The sequence below is a fragment of the Quercus suber genome, unplaced genomic scaffold (genome assembly GCF_002906115.3).
Source record: "Quercus suber isolate HL8 unplaced genomic scaffold, Cork oak 2.0 scaffold_10, whole genome shotgun sequence".
In the NCBI taxonomy this organism is placed as follows: domain Eukaryota; kingdom Viridiplantae; phylum Streptophyta; class Magnoliopsida; order Fagales; family Fagaceae; genus Quercus; species Quercus suber.
In genome coordinates, this window is record NW_027069476.1 from 1,194,153 (window position 1) to 1,202,714 (window position 8,562).

The following is an 8,562-nucleotide window of genomic DNA, read 5'->3' on the forward strand; positions in this document are numbered from 1 at the left end:
ACTTTTTTTTAGTGAAAGTACTAACTAAGAGCCTAAGTGTAATTGTAGTGTCTTATACGATAATCACTTCCTAAACAACATAGAAAGTCCAGGTAAATTGTCCAAGCATTAGGGTAAAAAGAGTTCTAAATGAAATCATAGCAAAGCCTTATAATCATTCTTTCTAATGATCATGGTACATAGTGTGAACGATTGAATTTCGGACATGTTGTAGAAGGTGACAATCCAGCAGCTAAAATGCATCATCCTGAATGGAACAATCCAAGAAAATTTGAAGTATCAACATACCATAGGATTAGTTTGAGGGCTTTATGAAATGATATTATTCCAAAGAAGAAATAGTCAAAAACAGAAAACAAAAAAGAGAAATAGTGAAATATAATTTATTTTCCATTTGGAATATGCAGCTGGGTTAATTGTGGTATATACGGATCAAGAAATGGCTGATAACATCATATTCATAGAGCTCATTGCATACAACATATTAGAAAGATGCTAACCACATTTCAATTTCAAGGGTTTGAATCATTTTTTTTTTTAAAAATGACATAGGAGAACTTGACTCAGATTAGTTGCACGTTGCAAAGCATATTGTACAACAACCTTTACTATTAATTAAACTCCTATGGGCAACTGACCCCACCTGCTAGAACCAGTTACTGGGTAATCTAAGAGTTTTTACCCTAACGGGCTAAGCAATTTTTCCTCATGCCCAAGAGGCAGGTCTGAATCAATAATCATCATTGCTATCAAAAGTTAACATTCACTAAACTTCCATCCTATTAATAAAAGACCATAGACACTTTGCCTATTACATTTATTTCAAAGAAAAAAAAAAATCATATGGTTATACTTACTGTATTCACAAGAAAATTGATCTTGTCCTTTCTCGAAACATTCTCCCCAATTTGACGCCCTTGTACACCTCCAGCATTTTGATCTGGACTTAGCTGGGCTGTCACATTCATCCTAGAACATCACAAGTCATTGAAACAATCCATTAATCAGATCCCTTAGATTCTCATAAAAGCAAAATTACAAACATCCTATGAAATTACCTGAAATTTTTTGTGCCAAAGCAAAGCTGTTTTATATTTGAATTGATTTGGTCAAAACAGTCTTTTTATCTCCTGAATTATTAACCTTTAATAGTGGTTTTTAAAAATCTCTCTCTCTCTCTCTCTCTCTCTCTCTCTCTCTCTCTCTCTCTATATATATATATATATATCATTCGGTATTACACTTAAAAAAATACACTAACCCCAGAAATTAAAAGTAATTTTACGTGCGTAGTACATGAAAATCAGTAAGCAAAAGAAGAAAAGAGAGTGAGAATGAAGGATTTCATAAATTCTCGTTCTTAGTATTTATTTGGATTGTGTTTTTTATCCTATGCGTTTGTGTTTGGCTGAAATATGGTGGGTCTCGTACACTGTTCACAGGACTTGCAAGTACATTTTTCACAAAAAAAACAACTTCAAAAATGGGTCCCATGATATTATTTACACATTTAAAAATTATTTTGCTACAATATTTTCAGTTTTTAGTTTTCAATTTTCAGCAATAAGCGATATTCAAACATATCCTAAAGGTCCGTTTGGGAGCTACACGTTCTTAAAACCCAAAACTCCATTTCGTAACAGAAACACCTCTTAGCTTTTTTTACAATCACTCATTTTAAACTTAAAACACAGCTTATACAAACGCACACTTACTCATTTGTAGAGGCCACAAAAAACTAATGTTGACAACCTACCACACAATAGAGATACCAAACACCCAACAAACACTGCAAATGCATTATTTCTTTTTTCCCTCGAAATATATAGAGATATATGTATGTATATACCTGAAATGATGCCATAGCTTTTGTAGTGGTTTGGTTAGATATGTGAGATTGATGATGTAACAACATTTTAGTGTAACTGGAGTGATCCCTGACCACTCCATGCCGAGCTAATCGGGGAAGCTGTGTGTAATAACAAAATAAGCAAATTACCACAGGGACCCAAAATCACAAATATCTATTGAATTGAGTAATTGGGTATAGCAAAAACAAACAGGTGAGAAAGAAAGAAAAGGAGAGAAGATGTAGAAACTCACCAGAAAAGACATATTAGTAGAAAATAACTGTCATTTTTTTTTTTGAAAGGATCAAAGGATGCTCACAATAAGCACTAGAAACTGCAAAAAAAACACGGCTAAAGCCTTAACCTATTGCTGTATTTCTCAAAAACACGGCTATAGGTCCAGTCGAATAATTTTTTTTAAAGTGGACTTATAGCTGCGTTTTCTAAAAAATGCGGCTATGTCTGACCTTTAGTCACGTTTTAAAACGCAGGTAAAGGTAAGCCATAACCGTGTTTTTCAAAAACGCAGCTACAGGTCCAGCCGAATAATTTTTCTAAAGGAGAACCTATAGCCACGTTTTTAAAAACGCCACTATATGTAACACCCAAAAAAAAAAAAAAATTCTTCAGCTTACCACGTGCCCCCTGTTTCCCACCTACATCCCCACCTACCCCACTTTCTTCTTTTCTTTTATTTCTTCTTCTTTCTTTTTTCTTTCTTCATTCTTCACTCACTCCACCGTAAGTCTTCAGGTCTTCTTTCTTTCCTTTTTTTTTTTTCCTTCCTCACATCTGGGTAACTCTTCTTTTTTTTCTTTTTTTTTTTCCTTTTTCTTTCTTCCTTCTTCACATCTGTGTAACTCTTTTTTCTTTCTTCCTTCTTCTTATCTGGGTAACTCTTTTTTTTTTCTTTGTTTCTTTGGAGCTGCTGCTTTTTTTTTTTTTTTTTCGTTCTTTTTTTTAGATAGCTTTTTGAGTCAAGCTAGTGGCCTAAGAAGTAATCATGGGGTCACTAGGTAGCCAGGTTCTCAGAAAATTTTCTTCTTTAATGGTTTTGACGTAGACCATGTAAATTAATTTCCCTATCTTTGTATTTTCAATTTTTTAAGTAAATTATTTTTGAAAACAATTTCTTTATAAAGATAAGCAAATATGCTCTTTTAAAAGTAGTTTTATTTTTTATCAAATAAATAGTGGTTTTTTTTATTAAAAAAATCAAATACAATAAATAGTTTCACACCTGCTACTTTATACGCACAATATTCATAATTTCACATATGACCATGTAAGCATGTACACATTTAACACATGAAATAGATGATGTATAGGACCATGTAAACTAACGAGTGTGCAATAGTCAATGCCCCAAGCTTTCAAACCTCTCATCTCCTCATTCATCGTTTTATTTTCGTTCTGTTCTCTCTGCTTCTACTCTTATTTTTGTTTTGGTTCTGTTCTTTTCCCGTAGAAAAATGGATGATGGTTTTGTGAATTTATGGAAGAATTTGAAACTATTCGTGGCTGAAGTAGGGGAAGGGGGTGAAATTTTGATGACGAAAGCAAGCTCAAATATTTAGTTTATTGTTCAAGCAGTTTAATGAGGCTCTCAACACAAAAAAGGAAAACCTATTCTTTAGCTGTGTTGGAGAAGGAAAAGGATTTGGAGTCTATGTTCTTAAAATCCACAATAGATCAAGCTGTGGAGTCTCATTGTGATGAAGTTATATGATGGCTGGCCGGTATGAGTCCATCCAACAAGTCAGTCATCATATGAAATGTTATATACATCACCTCCCATGTAGTTGAATAACTAAAACTTCCATATATCACAGCTAGAGATAGTTCCTGAAATTACGTTTGTGTGTTCTTTAACTATATTTATTGAAAGAGACTGAAACAAGGTTTTGAAAATGTTAAGCTAGTATTTTTAGGAGCTTCCCCTGAGGAGAAACTCCTCCAAAAATAGGCGTATGCCACTATTTGCGGCGTGCACACGGTATTCTTTAGTAAAAGGCGAAAGAATAGTTCGCTCTGTGCTCACCGCGTGGCTGCGTGGATTGGAAATGAAATGACTTACCGTTTTAATAACAGCTATCTTACACAACCTTGATGTATTTGTTCAATATGGGACATCTACGTGAATTTGAAAGCAATTCTTCAGACATTTGTAAAATAAGACTATGGCCGTGGAGAGACTTTGGTCTTCTTGAGACAAAAGTGCCAGGCTAACGGGAACGGAGAATAATAATTTCTTCCTTTAGCTTATGTAATGTGATGTATAAAATGGAGTGGAAGGTTGTAACTAACAGGATGAAAACCAAGATAAGTCCAAGCATGGCTCTAAAGCTGCATTTGAGTAAGACCTATGATAGGGTGGAATGCAGAATTTACAAGCAATTATGCTAAATATGGGCTACATTAGACCGGGACAAGGAATTAGGCAAGGAAATCCTGTCTCCCTGTCAATTTCTGATTTGTGCCGAAGGTCCATCTGCGTTATTGAGATGTGATGAGAGAGAAGTCAATATTAGAGGTGTGTCAATCTCGAGAGGTCCAAAAATTTTTCACTAATTTTTTGCGAATGATAGCCTTTTATTTTGTAAAGCCACAATGGAGGAATGCCTGGCTATAGCGGAACCCTTGAGTTGTATGAACGGGCATCAGGACAAAATTCGAATTTTGGTAAGACGTCCTCGTTTTTCAGTTTAAACACTATGCCTGTGTGAAGAATGATATTAGGACAGCTTTACGTGCAACTTCTCTGGTTCCTTTTGAGAAGTACCTTCGGTTACCTCCTTTAATTGGTAGAGGCAAGAGTTTGGCTTTTGAAGAGATAAAAGAGTCCAGTTCATAAAAAAAAAACTGAAGGGTGGAAGGAGAAGATTTTATTTCAAGCTGGTAGGAAGATCTTGATCATTTTATGCCATGAGTTGCTTAAGTGAACTGGACGGATTTTGTTCTGAATTAAATTCTTTAATGAGTAGGGTTGGGCTAAATTATGTAGATCCAAGAATTGGATTTTGAGACTAGAAGCTTTTTAAATTAGCTTTTGCAGCTCAACAATGGTGGAAATTGATTCAACTCCAAGATTAACTTTTATTCAAAGTGTTCAAATCCAAATGTTTTTCGACTTGTCAGTTTATGAAGGCGTGTACCTACTCACTCTTTTGCAAGGATTCTAGCTCAGGCAAGGGAGGTGATCATGTGATTGCTATAGGATGCTAGGTGAAGGATCGGGATTGGTGATAAAGCTCGGGTTTATGGTAATAAATGACTGGCATCAAAACAGGGACGAAAGATAGTTTCGCCATATACAGTTATTCCAGAAAATGCAACCATGTCCCCATCTTTTTGGAATTCTCATTTGATTGATTCTATTTCCACCCCTTTATAGCTTCTCAAATTCAAGCCAGACTCGCTAGTGTGGATGGGCATCTCAAATGGAAAATTCACGGTGAAAAGTCTAGTTATTAGTGAAAGATGAGACTCAAAGGTGTTCATGATAATTGGAATTAATGGACTTTGGGCTCTCTCGGTTTCCTCATAAATGAATCAAATCATTTAATTGATAAAGGAATATCTTCTATGTTTGCATGTGTCCACTGCTTGGACCTTGGAGGAGGCTGAAACTGATTCTCATGTGATTTGGAATTGTGATTTTGAAGAGTCGTGGAGTGGATTTGTTTGATCAAGTGGTATCCTTTTGAGGAGAAAGTATCTTGTGCATCCGGTGTACAAGACTTATATGAGATTGACATGTGGGCTCCACAGCTATACACTGGGCCTATAACAAAAAAAAAAATTTCCTATCGAAAGGTGGTTCACCGGGTTGAAAATCTAGGAACTAGACACTAATGATTATGTTTGAGATAGAAGAAGATAAGAGGGATGAAGAGTTTTATCACACACAGTGAAGAGAGAAAATACAAGAGAGTATAGTTCAACGAAGAAGAAGAACAGAGAAGTAGACAAAGACTAGAGAGGAAAAGAGAGAAAGGAATTGAGAGAAAAAAATATCTTCTGAATTAGGAATGAAATATATGAAATCAATAATACAAACTTGATCTGAGATACCCCATATATATAGTTACATAACTTAGTGTGGATGGGCATCTCAAATGGAAAATTCACGGTGAAAAGTCTAGTTATTAGTGAAAGATGAGACTCAAAGGTGTTCATGATAATTGGAATTAATGGACTTTGGGCTCTCTCGGTTTCCTCATAAATGAATCAAATCATTTAATTGATAAAGGAATATCTTCTATGTTTGCATGTGTCCACTGCTTGGACCTTGGAGGAGGCTGAAACTGATTCTCATGTGATTCGGAATTGTGATTTTGAAGAGTCGTGGAGTGGATTTGTTTGATCAAGTGGTATCCTTTTGAGGAGAAAGTATCTTGTGCGTCCGGTGTACAAGACTTAGATTGACATGTGGGCTCCACAGCTATACACTGGGCCTATACAAAAAAAAATATTTTTCCTATCGAAAGGTGGTTCACCGGGTTGAAAATCTAGGAGCTAGACACTAATGATTATGTTTGAGATAGAAGAAGATAAGAGGGAGTTAAGAAGGTAGTCGAAATACTAATTTTAGTATATTGACTATATTCTGAATATCTCCCCTCCCCTACCTCCATCTCCCTCCATCCAAAACATAGGGTAGAGGAACCTTTCCAGGGATTGTGCACACTGATAAAATGATATCAAACTGCATATCTGAAAAACAGAAATCTTCAACAATGTAAAGATAGCCAAGCTATTAAAATAATGCTTGAGAACTTTCTACCACCACATTATGCGAACGTGTTTTCTTATCATTCAAATACGAACTTTGATAAAGCATTTCTCTTTCAAAAAAGAAGCATTAGAGTGCTACATACTCACACTCATACGTCCAATCTAGCAAAATCGGTAAAATACTCAGTTGTATGTTTGTTTTAGCTTTCAGCATTCACATTAGGCTAGCTACTAGCTTATAGATGATTTTCCCAGTCGAATTCTAGCTAGCCCTACCCAAAACATATGCTTCTCACCGTGCTACTCACAAGCTAGCTAAATTGTAAAAAGGTTATAGTATCTTTGTCAGGCTTGGTCAGGTATTGTATTAGTAGCCTAGCAAGTTATTTGTTCTCTATGGTATTGTAGCCTAGCAAATGAATCTGATTTTTTAGTACCTCCAACGTTTCTCTCTCTCACACACATAAAAAGGCTTGGACACCGATGTTGAACTCAATTGTTGCAACACCAAGGTCATCGAAAACCATTGCAACCTCAAATCGTCAATTAGCACAACCCATGATTACATTTATTAACATATCAATTTATAAATTTTTTGTAATAAATTTTATAATAATTTAAGATTTTTTGTAGACGGCTTTTCGAGTCGAGCTAGTGGCCTAAGAAGTGACTATGGGGTCACTAGGTTACTAGGTTCTCAGGAAATTTTCCTCTTTAATAGTTTTGACGTAGACCATGTAAAAATACCCTATTGTCTTGTATTTTCAATTTTTTAATTAGTTATTCTTGAAAACAATTTCTTTATAAAGATCACCAAATATGCTCTTATAAATGTAGTTTTATTTTTTATCAAAAAAAGGAAGTGGTTTTTTAACTTTAAAAAAAAATTAAATACCATAAATATTTCACACTTTGTACACTTCATAGTTCATAGGCCATGTACACTAATGAATGTGTAATAGTCAATGCCCCAAGCTTTCAAACCTCTCATCTCCTCGTTCATTGTTTTGTTTTCGTTCTGTTCTCTTTGCTTCTACTCTTCTTCTCTTGTAGAAAAATGGATGATGGTTTTGTGAAGTTATGGAAGAATTTGAAACTCTGTGGCTGAAGTAGGGGAAGGGGGTGAAATTTTGATGAAGAAAAGCAAGCTCAAATATTAGTTTATTGTTCAATGAGGCTTTCAACACAAAAAAAAAGGAAATCCTAATTTTAGCTGTGTTCGAGAAGGAAATGGATTTGGAGTCTGTTCTCTTAAAATCGACAATGGCTCATGCTGTTGAGACTCATTGTTATGATGGCTTACTGTCGTGACATTGCTGGTATGAATAGAGTCCATCCAACAAGTCACTCAACAAATGAAATGTTACGAACATGACCTCCTGCGTATTTAAATATCTTAAATTTCCCTATGTCACAGCTAAAGATCTAGTTTCTGGAATTGCGGGTTCTTTAACTATATTTCTTAAAAGAGACTGAAACAAGGTATTGAAAATGTTAAACTAGTATTTTTGGGAGCTTCCCCTTAGGAGAAACCCCTTCAAAAATTGGCGTATGCCACTATTTGCGGCGTGCACACGGTATTCTTTAGTAAAAGGCGAAAGAATAGTTCGCTCTGTGCTCACCGCGTGGCTGCGTGGTGTGGAAATGAAATGAGTTTCCATTTTATTACAGCTATCTTATACAACTTTATTGTATCTATTCTATATGGGACATCTACGCGAATTTGAAAGCACTTCATACGTGCGTTAAGAGTTAAGACTATGGCCGTGGAGATCTCTACCTAGCTAACAGGATGAAAAAGGTGCTGCTCTGCATCATCTCTGAAAATCAAAGAGCATTTGTTCGTAGGAGATTACTAACAAACATCAGCTTGGTGGCTTTTGAAATGTTGGATCATATGAAAACCATGACAAGGGGTAGAAGTCCACACATGGCTCTTAAGTTTGATGAGTAAGGCACCGCATATGATAACAAG

The 8,562-nt window shown here is 35.4% G+C and overlaps 2 non-coding genes across 2 annotated transcripts; both read right to left on the minus strand.

Moving 5' to 3' along the window:
• Positions 1 to 3,782: 3,782 nt before the first annotated feature.
• Positions 3,783 to 3,900, minus strand: LOC111999405 (U5 spliceosomal RNA). Its single transcript, XR_002881593.1, has one exon. It is a non-coding gene; the product is annotated as a U5 spliceosomal RNA (small nuclear RNA).
• A 4,202-nt stretch (positions 3,901 to 8,102) lies between these two features.
• LOC111999409 (U5 spliceosomal RNA) lies at positions 8,103 to 8,218 on the minus strand. Its single transcript, XR_002881596.2, has one exon. It is a non-coding gene; the product is annotated as a U5 spliceosomal RNA (small nuclear RNA).
• Between the last annotated feature and the right edge of the window lie 344 nt (positions 8,219 to 8,562).